This window comes from Garra rufa, chromosome 15 (assembly GCF_049309525.1).
Source record: "Garra rufa chromosome 15, GarRuf1.0, whole genome shotgun sequence".
In the NCBI taxonomy this organism is placed as follows: Eukaryota; Metazoa; Chordata; class Actinopteri; order Cypriniformes; family Cyprinidae; genus Garra; species Garra rufa.
In genome coordinates, this window is record NC_133375.1 from 20,561,824 (window position 1) to 20,577,805 (window position 15,982).

Consider the following 15,982-nt stretch of genomic DNA (forward strand, 5'->3'; position numbering starts at 1 on the left):
GTTGAGACATTTGCAGGTTCGTTCTTTTCAAATAATCACCGCTCCAAAGTAATAACGCATAGCCGGTAACTTACTACTTGTATGTTTAAAATCCCTCCGTGCCAACAAAGATTACCGTTTGGCGCCATCTTGTGACAAACACTGGACAACCACAATTAACAATGGAAAATTTCGACATAAATATATTTAAATTGTCTTACTAACGTACATAGTTTGAATGTTAGTCACGTGGTACTATATCGTTTCGCGGAAGGATAAAAATTGTAATTTAAAACAAATATGCCAATAAAAGGTTTCAAATTCATATTCATGTCCAGTTTTTTTCCTTATGTGGCAAGTAGCCGTGTAATAAGCGGGATAATGTACAGGCAGCCGGTAGTTATCGCAGAAATAAGCCCCTTCAGTGTGATACAAGACCCTCCGCTTCGCGTCGGGTCCTGATCACACTGTCGGGGCTTATTTCTGCGATAACTACCGGCTGCCTGTACATTATCCCTTACGTAAACATAATATTGACATCTTTGCAGCGGATGACTTGTGAAGTGTGCACGTACGTGCGCGCGCTGCGAGAGCGAGCAGAAAGGAAGAGCAGTTCCGTTTTTTGGCCACAGGTGTCAGTCGCGAGTTTAAATTTCAGAAAGTTACATATAGCCCATTTAAATAAATGCCGGTTTGTTGAGCAGAAGAGAATTCTTAAAAAAAAACATTACAAATCTTACTGTTCAAAACTGTTGTGTATGTGAGTATGCATATATATCAACAATATTTTGTACTGTTTATATAAATAAAGTTCAGTATTAATATGTGCAATCCTCACTTCTTTAGTTAATGATTTAGCAAAAATACATATCATAGTAATATGTTGTGAATATGTTGTTGTAGATATTGCTTGCCATCCTGATTATGTTCAGACGTTTTAATGGCACTGAAAAAGAAATAAGGCTTAAATTATTGGTATATTTTGGCCTAACATTTAGGCTATATATTCTGTGTATATGCTCATATTCAGGTAATAATGACCGGTATTCTATTATCGAGATACTAGTTTTTATTAATATCATTTGAATAATTAATTTTTATATTTTCTATGTCATTTTAATTTTACTTAAAGGTTTAATCTTTTTTTTTAATGAATATGTCTATATAGGTTTTATTTATTTTAGTTTGAGTCATTTTAGTCAAGTTAAATTAAATTGCACTGAGAATTGCTGCCTTGGCAATTATCTGAAATAAACATTAACTGAAATACAAAATAAATAAAAAAAGGTTTTTATTTTATATCATAAAATACAATACAAATGTAATACAAATGTATTAATTACTCATTTAAAATACACTACCAGTCAAAAGTTTTTGAACAGTTAGTGTTTTTTTAAAGAAGTTTCTTCTGCTCACCAAGCCTGCTTTTATTTGATCCAAAATACAGCAAAAACAGCCAAAATTGTTAAATAATTTTACCATTTAATATAACTGTTTTCTATTTGAATATATTTTAAAATGTAATTTATTCCTGTGATTTCAAAGCTGAATTTTTAGCATCATTACTCCAGTTACATAATCCTTCAGAAATCATTTTAATATTCTGATTTGCTGCTCAAAAAACAATTATATTATGTTGAAAACAGCTGAGTAGATTTTTTAGGTTTCTTTGATGAAACTTTTTAACTTTTGATAGAAAGTTTGAAAATAGAAATCTAAAATATAAACCTTTGTAACATTATAAATGTCTTTATCCTCACTTTTGATCAATTTAAAGCATCCACGCTAAATAAAAAAGTATTAATTGCTATAATTTCTCTTAAAATAATAATAATAATATGGAATGTTTCTTGAACAGCAGCTGAAGACACTGACACCTGGAGAAATGGTGTTGAAAATGTAGCTTTGATCACTGGAATAAGTTGCATTTTAAAATATATTCAAATAGAAAACAGTTATTTTAAATAATAAAATAGTTTCGAAATTGTACTGTTTTTGCTGTATTTTAGATCAAATAAATTCAGGCTTGGTGAGCAGAAGAGACTTCTTTAAAAACATTAAAAAATCTTTTGACTAGTAGTGTACATTTTCACAGGTTACAGATATAAATCATGTTTACTCAGAAAAATGATTTTAGAGTTTATAAATTCAAATGGTGAAGGATGATATTTTAATCATTTATCATTAAGAACATCCAGACTCACCTATTTGTATCCACACTTACCTTTTTTCATGGAAAGACAGAAAGGTAATAATGATTGTCAGCTTTTGCAACATGAATACTGTAATATACTGTAATATATGCAATACTGTATATATCTGCATTGCTTACCTGATTTGTTGACAATTTGTTTTCACAATTGTTAATCTTGTGAGGAAAAGTCAATATTCGCTCTTTATTTCATCACACTAATTGACATTCCCTTGCTCTAATGAGCCCTGTCTAGCACATTTGTCTGGCACTGCAGTGTCCAGCTCTCTGATATCAGGGATTCCCTGTTATTTAAGCAGCTCCAGCGCTATCTAGTGGTTAAAAAAACAACCTCTACTACAGCCCAACGTATAAAAATCGTGTTACCTTACTCCACTATTTATTACCAGAAGGGTAAGATAAATTCGCGTAGACTCGAATGTAAAACTCAGATATGTATTTCCTGAAGAAGCGCTACAGTTGTTTGCCCTCTCAGGAACAGCTTGTTTTCTGCCTCATTACTGAATTTTTAGCAACCGGTTTGCTATATGATTCAACAGGGATGTTATTAGCGAGATGGAGAAGTTTGAAATCTTCACTGAGGTATTTTCTATTTAATTTAACAGATTTTCTGGGCAAGCATCCGAGACGTCGTGCTAAATCAATATTTGCATGTGCTGTGGGTATGAAACAGCAGAGGGCGCTGTTTACCAAGTTTGCGATATTTGTTTTTGGCGTTCTTAAATGTATGCATGTGGACGAAAAAATTCAATACATCTATGAGGCCATAAAATAGTTTAAATTTAAATATTTAAATGAAAACTATATCTAGAATAAGCCTATAATTCATATTGTATCAAAATCTAAGATCTCTTATAGCAGCACTGAAGAAATAACGTCCCTTAATTATGTTTAATGTCACATAATTCAGTAGTGCAGAACATAGAAATAATTATTCCTAAATGTTAATGTTCTGCTATATAATGTCTAGGATGAACTCGGTGAACTCGTCTTGATGCTGTCTCGTGTAGTGTCCGATTCGTAAACAAATTCAGTCGATTCTGTTCAATGAATCTTTTGAATCATACTGGTCTGAACGACTCATTCACGAAAATTAATCATTTAAAATATTACATTGAATAGAACGTGATATATTAATTATATTAATATGTGACCCTGGACCACGAAATCTTAAGTAGCACGGGTATATTTGTAGCCACTGTATGGGTCAAAATGATCGATCTTTCTTTTATGCCACAAATCATTAGGATACTAAGTGAAGATCATGTTCTATGAAGATATTTTGTAATTTTCCTACCGTAAATATATCAAAACTTGGGAAACCTGGGAATTGGGCCACTGGTTTCTCAGCTGAAAAACTTTGGGTAACTGGGAGATAAGTGAAGTCTTGCTTTTGCACCTGTCCCACAAGCAGTGCTAGTTTCACCTCAAATGCTATTGAGTCATTTTGTCATCTAGCTGGCTCGCGCATCACCTGTTCGATTGCGATGACACATTATGTTGAATGCTAATAACTTAAATTAAACGAAAATTAATTAACAAATTTTAGTTTGAAAGCCAACCTTTATTATCAAGATATAAGTAAATCATATTTAAAATTTTAATTTTAATTTTTCATTTTCAAAATATGTGTCTGGCATTGTTCAGAGGGCCGGTCCAAATGTGGGGGCGGGCCACATTCGGCCCCCGGGCCTTAGTTTGGGGACCCCTGCTGTACAGAAATAAAGCATGTTTATTCAGAAAAATGATTTTAGAGTTTATGAATTCAAATGGGTGATGAAAAGGTAAGGGTGATATTTTATTTATCCATAAGAACATTAGACTCACATATTTTATTCCCCATGTCTCAGATTTACCAAACATCTGGACAACTTCAAAGGTGATTTACTCAGTATTTTGATTTTTTTTTTTTTTTTTTTTTGCACCCTCAGATTCCAGATTTTCAAATATAGTTGAATCTCGGCCAGATATTGACTTATCCTAACAAATCATACATCGATGGAAAAGGGTCAAATTAAAAATAATTTACCCTTTTGACTGGTTTTGTGGTTCAGGGTCACATATAGTATTTGAGCTAATGCAATTTAGGTTCTAAATGCCTTAATAAAACATGCCCGGACATAAAATAACAACTGATTCGTTTTCATATTTTGTCTCTTAAAATGATTCATTAAAAGAACCGATTCAGTGAAAGGAGTCGGACCTCCCATCACCAGTCTCGTGTGGCGCGCATGTGTTGAGAACGCGCGAATGCTGTTACGTAACAGTACGTATATGCTGACAACTACCTGCCCACTTTCTTAGACACAAAACATATCAATATTACTAATAACGTAACGATGCCTAATTTATTCTTATCCTTATCGATCTCCGTTATGGATAAGAATCGATCTGTCGTCAGGTGGTCCCGACAACATTAGCTCCTTAAAGGTTTCCTCAGGAAAAACAACGACCTCGTGGCACCCACCACAATACATTTCTATAAAACAGGCCATAATAAAGCTAACAAAAGCCCATTTGCTCAAACTCGCTGCCTTCTGGCTGATACATGAGCTGAAGGGGGACAGGACGTTGCATCGACGGGTTTGTCTCCACTCGTTCTTTCCCATTTTTTCTCCGTACACGGAAAGCTCCTGCCCCCTGATCCCTCAAGCGCCCGGATGCACACCAGCAACAGTCAGTCAGTCAGTCAGTTAGGACAAACATGGTCGCCAGAGCTGAAAGGAGCGTTTAGGAATCTCCACGCTGAAATTTGCTCCATTAAACCGAGGGCTGTTATACTGATCCTTGAAGCACGCTAAAGCCTCTCCGGAGGACTGAATTCTCTTCTCGGTGAGTAAGAGCTGTGTCATTGACCGCTGTCACGCCGTCGATAATTCGTCAATGGATTAGATTCACGCGACAGGGAATATTTTCAGAAGCACGCGCTCTGGAATAGGAAAAGGCCCGCTCTTTACTGTGCAGCTACATATGACTTAAAAACGTGATGGTATTGTCTTTAAAGTGATTGTATGTTAAGGAGGGATTACGTGATTTTTCTCAGGGTCGTCAGATTTGTGCGAGTCCACTTGTATTAATGCTATAACCGCTTTGTATTAAACATGGTGTTCGTTTTGTGCGTATGACAGCGCTTTTTGATTTGCTTTAATTTGAATTGATATGTTTGGTAAAGGTCGGACTGGGCAGGTAAGAGCCTGTCGAGACACATCAGCGGGCAGGCTGCAGTGATTTGAGACATACACGTGATTGTCTGTTGTAGCATTTTGTAGCGTGGAAGCGGTTATATTTACTATAAAGTCTTTTTACACGATTCACGACAAAATGTAGCACATAAATGCAGTTTATAGTTGTGCAATAACACGCGAGCAGAAGTGCCACATGTAATCACAGCTATACTAGCTGTACTACTACCACCACAGACAGGGACGGATCTCGCTTTGAGTAATTAATTACAAGTAACAACAAATTATTTAAGCATGTAAGGAACGTGAGACCAGATAATACCTATTTTAAGAACAGATATTTTCATTAAAACGTGGACTTTGTAAAAATAAAGGAAATTCCACTGCTGGAAGTTACAGTCCCTGACATAAAGTAACGTTGCTATGCAGCAAAAATAACAAACTTTTATTTGTACTGAGCGGTAATATGACTAAGAGATCTTAGATGTTACTATCCGTCTTATTTTGCAACACAGAAGGAAGGTATTTTCTTTTAATGTGCAAGACTTCCTGTTTATTAGCGGCTGGTAAAAAACAAACAAAAAAATGTGATCCTGGACTATAAAACCAGGGTTAAAGTAGTTCACTTTTAGAACAAAAATGTACAATGTACTCGCCCCCTTGTCATCCAAGATGTTCACGTCTTTCTTTCTTCAGTCGTAAAGAAAATATGTTTTTTGAGGAAAACATTTCAGGATTGCTCTCCATATAGTGGACTTCTATGGTGCCCCCAAGTTTGAACTTCCAAAATGCAGTTTAAATGCAGCTTCATATGGCTCTAAACGATCCCAGCCGAGGAAAAAGGGTCTTATCTAGCGAAACGATCGGTTATTTTCTAAAAACATGTACAATTTATATATTTTTTAATCCCTTCACAGAGTACACACAGAGCTAGACAAGACAAGCATTTGAGGTTAAAACGTATATAAATTGTACATTTTTTTTTTAGAAAATAACCGATTGTTTTGCTAGATAAGACCCTTCTTTCCTCAGCTGTGATCGTTTTGAACCATTTGAAGCTGCATTTTGGAAGTTCAAACTTGACGGCACCATAGAAGTCCATTATATGGAGAGAAATCCTGAAATGTTTTCCTCAAAAAACATAATTTCTCTATGACTGAAGAAAAAATTAGTTCTCGTTTCTCACATTTAACCATCAGGAAACAATATCGAGTTTATAAAACTTTTTTTTCGCAGTACATCTATTATATTTCCATGTTCCACTTTTAAGACGTATTACAGCCCTGCATTTCAGCCCGTCATAGATCAAACGCGGGCTACAATTATATTTTATACATTCAATGGTGATAAAGTGCACGCAGTAGGCTAAAGCTTGCCACAAAGCACCAGCAAAAATAATCAACATGACTGTGAAATAGTAAGGAGATATTTTAATTATTTATTTATAAACTAGTGTTTTCTGAGTTTTTAACGATCCTCCTCATCCATCTCCTCATTGGACGCACCTTTAGAGAGAAATTCATCTTTACGGATTTGCTACATAATAAAAAAGAGTTTTTGTTTTCGATTTGTTTTATTTCGTTAAGTACTAATTTAAAGCTTTCTATATATATTTATCATGTCTGACAAAAACAACGGTTAAATAGTTTACACTGAAAAAAAAAATGTAACTGATCGCGCTTGAGCCTAAATGCGTTTTAGCTTCCACTCTCCGCACAGGCATGCGCCAAATAGCGCACATTTACATATTATTATTTATATCTATATATGTAGCCAATTCGTGATTTGAGAAGTCAAATTCAAACACAGAGTAGGTCAACTCCGCTTGGTCGTTACTTTAAGAAACAAAAAACTTACGTTTAACGAACAAAAAATGCTCCAAACGTTTTTTTCTAAATTAACTTATTAAAAAAAGAAACAAAATTATAACCACTTTTCCATTACATACAAAACTGATCTGTTTTAATTGCCGTAGTAGTATAAGTTGTTTTGGCAAAGCGGAAAAAAGACGGGTTTGGGTCAGGAGTTAACAACCACACGGATTGCGAAAAATCAGTCAGCATAACTTTATGAAGATTTTTGACTCCAAACGTGGCTTTGCGCTCTGGAGTAACGCTGATAAACAGTTGCCCACCGGAAAACACCATCAGTACCCCCACTTTCCGCGCCTATGAGACCTTGCCAATAAAATGCATGACGCAGAAAGCACTGGTCCATGAGTGCAGCGAGTGCATAACAGTTATCAGCGCAGGCTGTAGCCGACAGGTGCTCGATAAAAATGAGTAAAGCTCAGATTTGCTGTTCAGAAAATAAGTCGGGAACGGGATATTGTTACCGCCCGCTCCCATTCAAATTACACTGGAGTTACCGACCGCAACCGCTTTTATTTGGAAATTTATTCCCGCGTCGCTAGAATTCTGGTCGGTTCCCGCGGGAGAGCCGCGGGAATGCAGACCTCTACTTGGAGCTGTCCAATGAGGCATCTACGTATATGTGACCCTGGACCACAAAACCAGTCTTAAGTCGCTGGGGTATATTTGTAGCAATAGCCAAAAATACATAGTATGGGTCTAAATTATTGATTTTTCTTTTATACCAAAAATCATTAGGAAATTAAGTAAAGATCATGTTCCATGAAGATTTTTTGAAAAATTCCTACTGTAAATATATTAAAATGTATTTTTTGATTAGTAATATGCATTGTCAAGAGCTCAATTTGGAGAACTTTAAAGGTGATTTTCTCAGTATTTTGATTTTTTTGCACCCTCAGATTCCAGATTTTCAAATAGTTGTATCTCGGCCAAATATCGTCCTATCCTAACAAACCATACATCAATAGAAAGCTTATTTATTGAGCTTTCATATGATGTATACATCTCAGTTTTGTAAAATTTAACCTTATGACTGGTTTTGTGGTCCAGGGTCACATATATATCTATGACACAGACGATGAACTCAGTCAGAGAGAGAATACTGCGGCAGCGACACAAGCCTCGGGCAGACTGCGTTCAAACGAGACGAGATGGTGGTGCAAGTGTGGAAAATGCCCACATTTCCAACGGAGCAGGAATCTCAGTGCTGTCACGACTGGACCAAATTAAATTTGTGTCATTCCACACTAGGGCTGCAACGATTCGTCGACGTTGTCGACAAAAATCGATAATAGAAATAGTCGACAATGAATTTCATTGTCGATGTTGTCGCCAGACAACCGAGTGAGGCATCTTTCTGCCGAGAGTCGCACATACGCAGCTTCTATGCTGAGCGATAACATACAGAAATGGCGGCGTCCAACGCAGCAGCTGCGCGTACCAAAACACGCCCGTTTCACACATACTCCGTCTGCAGTGCGTTTTTTTTTTCCACACCCATGTTAACGGATTAGAACGTTCACAATGTACGGACTGCAAACGCGTTCTGTGTGAAAGCAAAACGAGTCTGTGCTTCTTCTGCACCGCATACGTAACGCACACGGACTGTAGACGCACTGCAGACTGAGTATGTATGAAAAAGGGGTAAAGTTTGGGAGCATTTTAGCCTGCTACGGCGAATTAAAATATTACCTGCATGGTTTGTAAAGCAGTCCTTGCGCATCACGGCAGCACCTCTGTGATGCACGAACATTTAAAGAGAAAGCACGTCGGACAGTTGAATGAAACGGAGTTTGGCTGGCCTCGGTAAGATTTAAATAACTTGAAAGCCAATACGTTTTGTTTTGGATATACATTTTTGTTTACTGTTTTATTGCTGCTGATGGTTTACAGGAAGAAAATGTTTACTTGATTTTAATTTATTTTTTCTTATAAAACAAATGTGCCTGTCCATTAAAAAAATTATAGAGTTTCTTAATTTATGCATTTATGTCTGTACTGACCGAGCACTGTGCCTAATTGGTTTTAGACAGGGCATTTTTATTTACTTTTAGTATGAATTGGCCTATCAGCAGCAAAATATGCATTTTTTATTGAAGTACCCCCTTCTTTCTTGTGTTTACTATAATTTTCCACATAATTAAAGCAATCTCATGCTAAATTTGAGAAAAATTGAATAATTATCCGATTAGTCGACTAATCGTTTCAATAGTCGGTGACTAGTCGACTATTAAAATAGTCGTTAGTTGCAGCCCTATTCCACACGCAATAACTCTGGAACGGTCCTTCGTCTCCAAGCTAGTAAACACTGGGTTTCGCATACGTCACGCGTGACCTTTCGACGTGATTACGTAGAACGTATAGACGTGAACGCGCATTAGCCCTAGTGCTAGACGAGTTTCAGTGCTTAAAAGTTATATAAAAAATTAGGGCCGGGACTTTAACGCGTTAATTTAGATTAATTAATTACACAAAAATAACGCGTTAAAATTTTTTAACGCATTTTAATCGCACTAAGTTTTGCACCGCGGAACGTTTCTCACTGGATGAGATTAGGCGGACCGATTATACTGGAGCACAAACTAGCATTCAGACAAGCCAAAGACGTCCGTCCTAAATAGTATTGTATGTCCCAAATCGTAGTATGTTTAAAAAGTATTCCAAAGATTCCCGGATGGTCTACTACTTAACGATCAATGCACACTTTTAACTGCTAATATTGCCCGCAACACACTGCGCCGTGAACGAGGATTCGATTAGAACTACAAACACGCATAAAAAGTGTTAAAAAACTACAAACATGGAGGATATACGCGACCAACGGACAGGTAGAGAAAGGGGTTTGAGTGATAAATAATCAGTGTGTAACCTGATAAAAACTATTTTTTAAATGTTATCCGCATTATATTCCATGTGCAGCAACTTTTATAATGATAGGTTTGGTCATTAACGTTTAAATGCATAATTAAGCAAACACAAGAGCAGAGTTCTTGGAATGAAAGACTCGTTAAAGAACGTGCCTCTTGCTACATTTAATGGCAATATTGTACTGGTCTGGTGGACTTGGTTGAACAAAAATAAGCAATATTTTGTTGCTTAAGCTTATGTATTCAGTCATTATTCAATGGTATACTAAAAATCCATGTAAAATTCTTAATTCTCACTGTTCTCAGGTCAAATATTTACATGCGATTAAAATGCGATTAATTTCGATTAATTAATTACAAAGCCTCTAATTAATTAGATTAAATTTTTTAATCGAGTCCCGGCCCTATAAAAAATATATTTTTCTAAGAAAATGACTGAATGTTTCGGTAGACAAGACTCTTCTTCATCGGCTGGGATCGTTTACAGCCATTTGAAGCCGCATTTAAACTGCATTTTGCAGGTTCAAAATTTGGGGCACCGTTTAAGTTCATTATATGGAGAAATTTCCAGAAATGTTTATCTCAAAAAACATAATTTCTTGACGACTGAAGAAAAAAAGACATAAACATCTTGGATCACAAGGGGGTGAGTAAATTATCTGTAAATTGTTGTTCTGAAAGTGAACTACTCCTTTAAGTGGCATGGGCATTTGTAGCAATCGCCAAATATACATCGTAAGGGTCAAAATTATTGATTTTTTTTTTAATGCCAAAAATCATTGGGATATTAAGTACAAATTATGTTCCATGAGGATGTTTTGTTAATTCTTACCGGAAATAAAAAATACATTTTGATTAGTAATATTTATTGCTAAGAAAATGTTTTGGACAATAGCGAAAGGCGATTTTCTTAATATTTTTTGCACTCTCAGATTCCAGATTTTCAAATAGTTGTGTGTTTATGATTATAATAATGAAACTAATATGAGAGCAAATAACTGCAATATTAAGCAGCATAACTGACTTTTTTACAGGTAAAATAACTAAAAGAAAATGACATCTCAAATCTTGGGCATTCAAATGACAAAAGGCTTATGTTAAAAACAAGGTGCGCAACAGTGTCCTTTCAAGTTTTTCAGTGTCCTTGAATCTGGAAGTATTTTTTCCTATCCACCGTATTCTTTAACATGGATGTAAGCCTATAGACTTCCTGTTCATTAGCCGCCAAAAGGAAATAACGAAAAGAATAGCAATGTGCAGTAAACAGTAAAACTGTTTTCACTACAAATCAGTGTGCTCATAATTAAGAAAATACATAAATAATATGGTATATATATATATATATATATCTCAAGTTGTTTTGTACAGCTACAAAAATAGCTGGGCGGGGATGAGATCAGATGCCAGAGTCCAGACCCATAAAATGTACTAATGCCCGCGCCCCAAACTTTGCAATAAAGTGTAATTTATCAACGTCAGTTAATGTATTAACCAGCATGAACAAACAATGAACGATGCATTTATTATACTGTTTATTAATCTTTGTTAACATTGGTTAATAAGAATGTTAACAGTCATTCATTGTTTGTTCGTGTTAGTTCACAGTGCAGTAACTAATGTTAACAAACACAACTTGTGATTTTAATAAAAATAGTTAACCCTGGGTTATTTTAGCCTGGGTTAATGTAATCCTGAGTTATCTTGTTTACTTGAGGTTAGAAATAATTCTGGGTATATTTTACACTGTACATTCTTAAACCCCTGGTTAAGGTTCATTAGGGCTTTAAAAAAAAAATATATATATATATATATATATATATATATATATATATATGTATGTGTATGTATGTATGTATGTATGTATGTATATATATATATATATATATATATAATTTTATTATTTTTTCATCAAGTTTATAATAAAAATCCATGTTCTTGGTAGCCTATCCAGTTAAACCCACTAGATGCGATGCTGCTGCATTGTTCATTCAAAATATTGTGGAAAAAGAAAGAGAAGATCTTGTTTACGTTAAAACGGAAACCAAGCCGTTTACACAGAATGCATATTTTCTGCATTTTCTAGAGGGACATCTATCACAATTGCATTCTAGTCTCACACAAGAGAGCCACATGTCTAGCAAGCCATGTAAAATTAATTTAAGTTCAACTTTTAAAAAACATATCTCGATACTTCATGCTGTTTTTTTCCCCATCCCACTGCATCTCATGTTTTTCAACGAAAAAAGTACTGTGTGTATTTGCCTTTCGTCTTTTTGTATTAAACTATGCATACATGATTCTGTTTTGTTTATAATTGTTTAAGCAACTTATTATATTTGGTTTATAAACATTATGCACTTTTTTACAGATAGTCATGTTATTTTATTGCTTTAATAAATGTGCATTAGTAATATTTTGCTTGATGCGCCCTCTTTTGTCCTTAGGAGAGAAGCCAAAAGTTTTTTTCCCCCCAACTGAAATTATGCCTTTTGAATTTAAATATAGTTTGAATATTGATAATATTTAAGTGCAAAATTTGAATTTTTTAGCCACTTTGACAGCCCTAACATTTATATTTGCATATTTGCGATATCAGTGTCATTAATTATAAGAATAACGCAGCATGCGATGCGTTAACAATGGTTTTAGTATTGCGCATTCCTCATATTATATATTGACTTTTTTTGTGGACTATAAAAATAAAGCAGTGTCGTCATCACTTCGATTAATTTTTTTTTTCCATTAGCATTTGAAATTTTTCTACTCAAATGTTAAAAACGACTGTTTATTCAACACGCTATGTTACTGTTTCACTCCAAACCATGTGATTATGAGGGTGTCTGTTGCTAAGAATCTATTTGGGCTGGAATACACTACACAGATTTTAAAACACTAGACATTCTACACTTACCAACTTTGTAAACAGTCACAGAGGAAAAACTGGGTATTACATACTAGCAGTCGTACCGATCACAACAAACTCGCGCATAAACGTGCGCCTTGTTGCTAAAAAACACGTAACAAATGAAAACAATATGTGTTGGCTTGTTCTTCCGACTGACTGTATTCATAGTCTGAAGCTTAAAAATTTTGTGAGAGTCTGTGACCATCATACACTACATGATTTCTGGAATCTGTCAAACTTGCAGAGACTGGCTCTAACTTTCAGCAACTAGCGACTGTAAATGGGGACAAAACTCTGGGCAAGAGTCATGTAGTGTATTGCAGCCTTAACTGTAACATTCTCACACTCCGTCTTTTCACAAAGTACAAGTTTGGCACTGCAAAATGGTAAAAAGTAGTGCTAACCCATTTCTAAGTTATATGTGTGAAATGCACCTTTATTCTGTTAAAAATGGGGTTTAAAACGGAAGATTTAACAAAAACATTTAACACCAATTAACAACCTTGGTGCTCACAGTAGGTCTGTCTTTAACGGTTTATATGCTATTGTAAAAATCTGTTCCCCTATAGAGAAAATAAATGGGATTTTTAGTTCTGGACTGTAGCACTCTGTATCCTTGAATATAACATGGCTGCTGTGTTGACCACTCTGTCTCCAGGATCGATCCTTTGTTATATTGAGTAACTTAAAGGAACTGTATGTAAGAAATTTATGTCAGTTAATCATAAAATGGCCCTGACATGTCACTAGACATTAAGAAATCATGTTCATTTCAAATACTTATATCACTGACAACAGTGGTCCGGCCAGGATATTGTCATTTAAAAGTGAGAGTTGCAGCCCTCAACTGATGTTATTGTTGTCGTTTTGTGTTTTGGTCTGAGGCTCCACCCTCCAGCTATCTACCAATCACGAAATCAGTAGAGTTTCTTGATCCGGGTTGCCAGCTCTGTTACAGCTGCGGCTATACGAGCGTGTCGGATAAAACATGTATAACGTTACGAAACGTAAAAGACCTCATTATGAATCCGAAATACGTCGTGACAAAGTCCGAAATAAAACAAGGATTTGTATAGGAGATGCCTTTGAAAGATGGAGACGGCTGAAAACGGAGAAGAATTTGAAGACAGACGCCATCGTTGGTAGTTTTCTCCTAGGCAGGTAAGATTCATCTATATGTTTGGCTAACTTTGCTTCCGTACACAGTGGATTTCCCGCGGTCGGCCGTGCAAAATGCGTTCATAAAAAGCTTTATATCGCACCACTAGCAGGGTATGAAAGCAACCTATGTTCCGACTGAAATGTGGTATTACAGTAAATCTTTACGAAATATTTGGCTAATCGCCATCTGTAAATTTCTGCGATACATAATTACTTCGCAAAACATCTCTCGTGAAGCATAAGCATAATTAACAGAAGAAAAACAAATTACTGTGTAGGACTCATCACTTGCCATTGGAAGCTCCTTAGCAGCCTACTCATGCAGCTTAGCTGGCAACCTCGAGTCAGGGGGGGAGCGGGAGGGGATACATCGTTCTACAGTATTTTGAAAGTGATTGCAGTACCAGTTTTGGCCACAATCCTACATACGGTTCCTTTAAGTTTCAGGTAAAATGGACAGTTAATTCAGTTAAATCTGAAGACCATAATGGACAAATAATCCTCATCCTCATAATGGACTCTCTTCCTCATCTCCTACTGTATATATTAATATATATAATCATAGAAGTGTACGATTTACAGTTGGCGTTCAATCTGCTCTGGATTGGAATAGTAAGAGAGATGAATCAGCAAACAAGACTCTGAAATGATTTATTTAAATAGCATTCAAATATCCTGGAAGCCTTTTATGCTTTGTGTTCCTCACAGTGCTTGATATCATTTAGAGCTATATCAGATTTCAGTCCTTTTATAGACCTATAAAACAGACTTCACCTGCTATTGTGGTCACATGTTTCTCCACACATTTGAATGGGCAGAATCATGTGCCTACAATGGATCATTAGGCTGTTTATTAAACATACATGTGAATGTTTCTACACACATGCAGAGATGACATTAAAACCTGTATTTCATCCCTGAGCATCATGTGCAGCAGCATGTGTTTTGTGTACATATTGTGATAGGATCGGACAGCAACAGTCTCTTAGTGTTTATGTAGCAAGGCCTACATAAGATAAGTGTTTGCTGAGTTGTTGAACTTACTATAAAAAGAAATGGCCAGGTTCAAGCCAATTTGCCCGTCTTTGGTCTTAGCGATTTATGAGTTTATGAACACAAACTTTAGTTAGCATTAACCAATGTAACGCAAATAAACAGTTTAAACTTTAAAATCTTATAGATGGGTGGTCGCTTTTCACCACACTCCATTTGATGCCAAATTTACAATGCGAATATGGCACAGACACGCTTTTGAAGTTACATTGAAGTGTCTGTACACATTGTTTAGACTGAGGCATTTACACAGCAAGTATAATTGTATACCGTGATTCCAGGGGCTGAAGTGAATCTGAGCAGGTATCATTTAAAAGGGTTAGTTCACCCAAAAAAAAATGAATCACCTTCACATCGTTAAAAATCTGTAAGACCTTCGTTCAGCTTCAGAACACAGGGTAAGATATTTATGTTGAAATCCGAGAGCTTTCTGTCCTTGCATAGACAGCAACACAACTACCACATTCCAGGCCCACAAAAGTAGTAAGGACATCATTAAAATAGTCCATGTAATTTTATGAAGCTGAGAAAATACTTTTTGTGTGCAAAGAAAACAAAATAACATCTTCATTCCACAATTTCTTCTCTTCTTTTCTGACGTAGAACTTGTATGTGCCGTGCTTTGCACGCAAAGAAGTATTCTTGTATAGGGATCTAGCATTATTTTCAATATTGTGGTATCGTTCTAGCAAAACTGTCTCGATTATCATGGTCACATTACGATTTGAAACAATAGCTAGTTTTTAAACTTC

The 15,982-nt window shown here is 35.7% G+C and overlaps 1 protein-coding gene across 1 annotated transcript in view; it reads left to right on the forward strand.

Annotated features, from left to right (window-relative positions):
- Window positions 1-4,815: 4,815 nt before the first annotated feature.
- Window positions 4,816-15,982, forward strand: part of slc20a2 (solute carrier family 20 member 2) — a 66,988-nt gene continuing 55,821 nt past the window's right edge. Inside the window, exon 1 of the mRNA XM_073818578.1 lies at window positions 4,816-5,023. The gene's annotated coding sequence lies outside the window, so the exon portion shown is untranslated. The remainder of the gene's footprint in view (window positions 5,024-15,982) is intronic.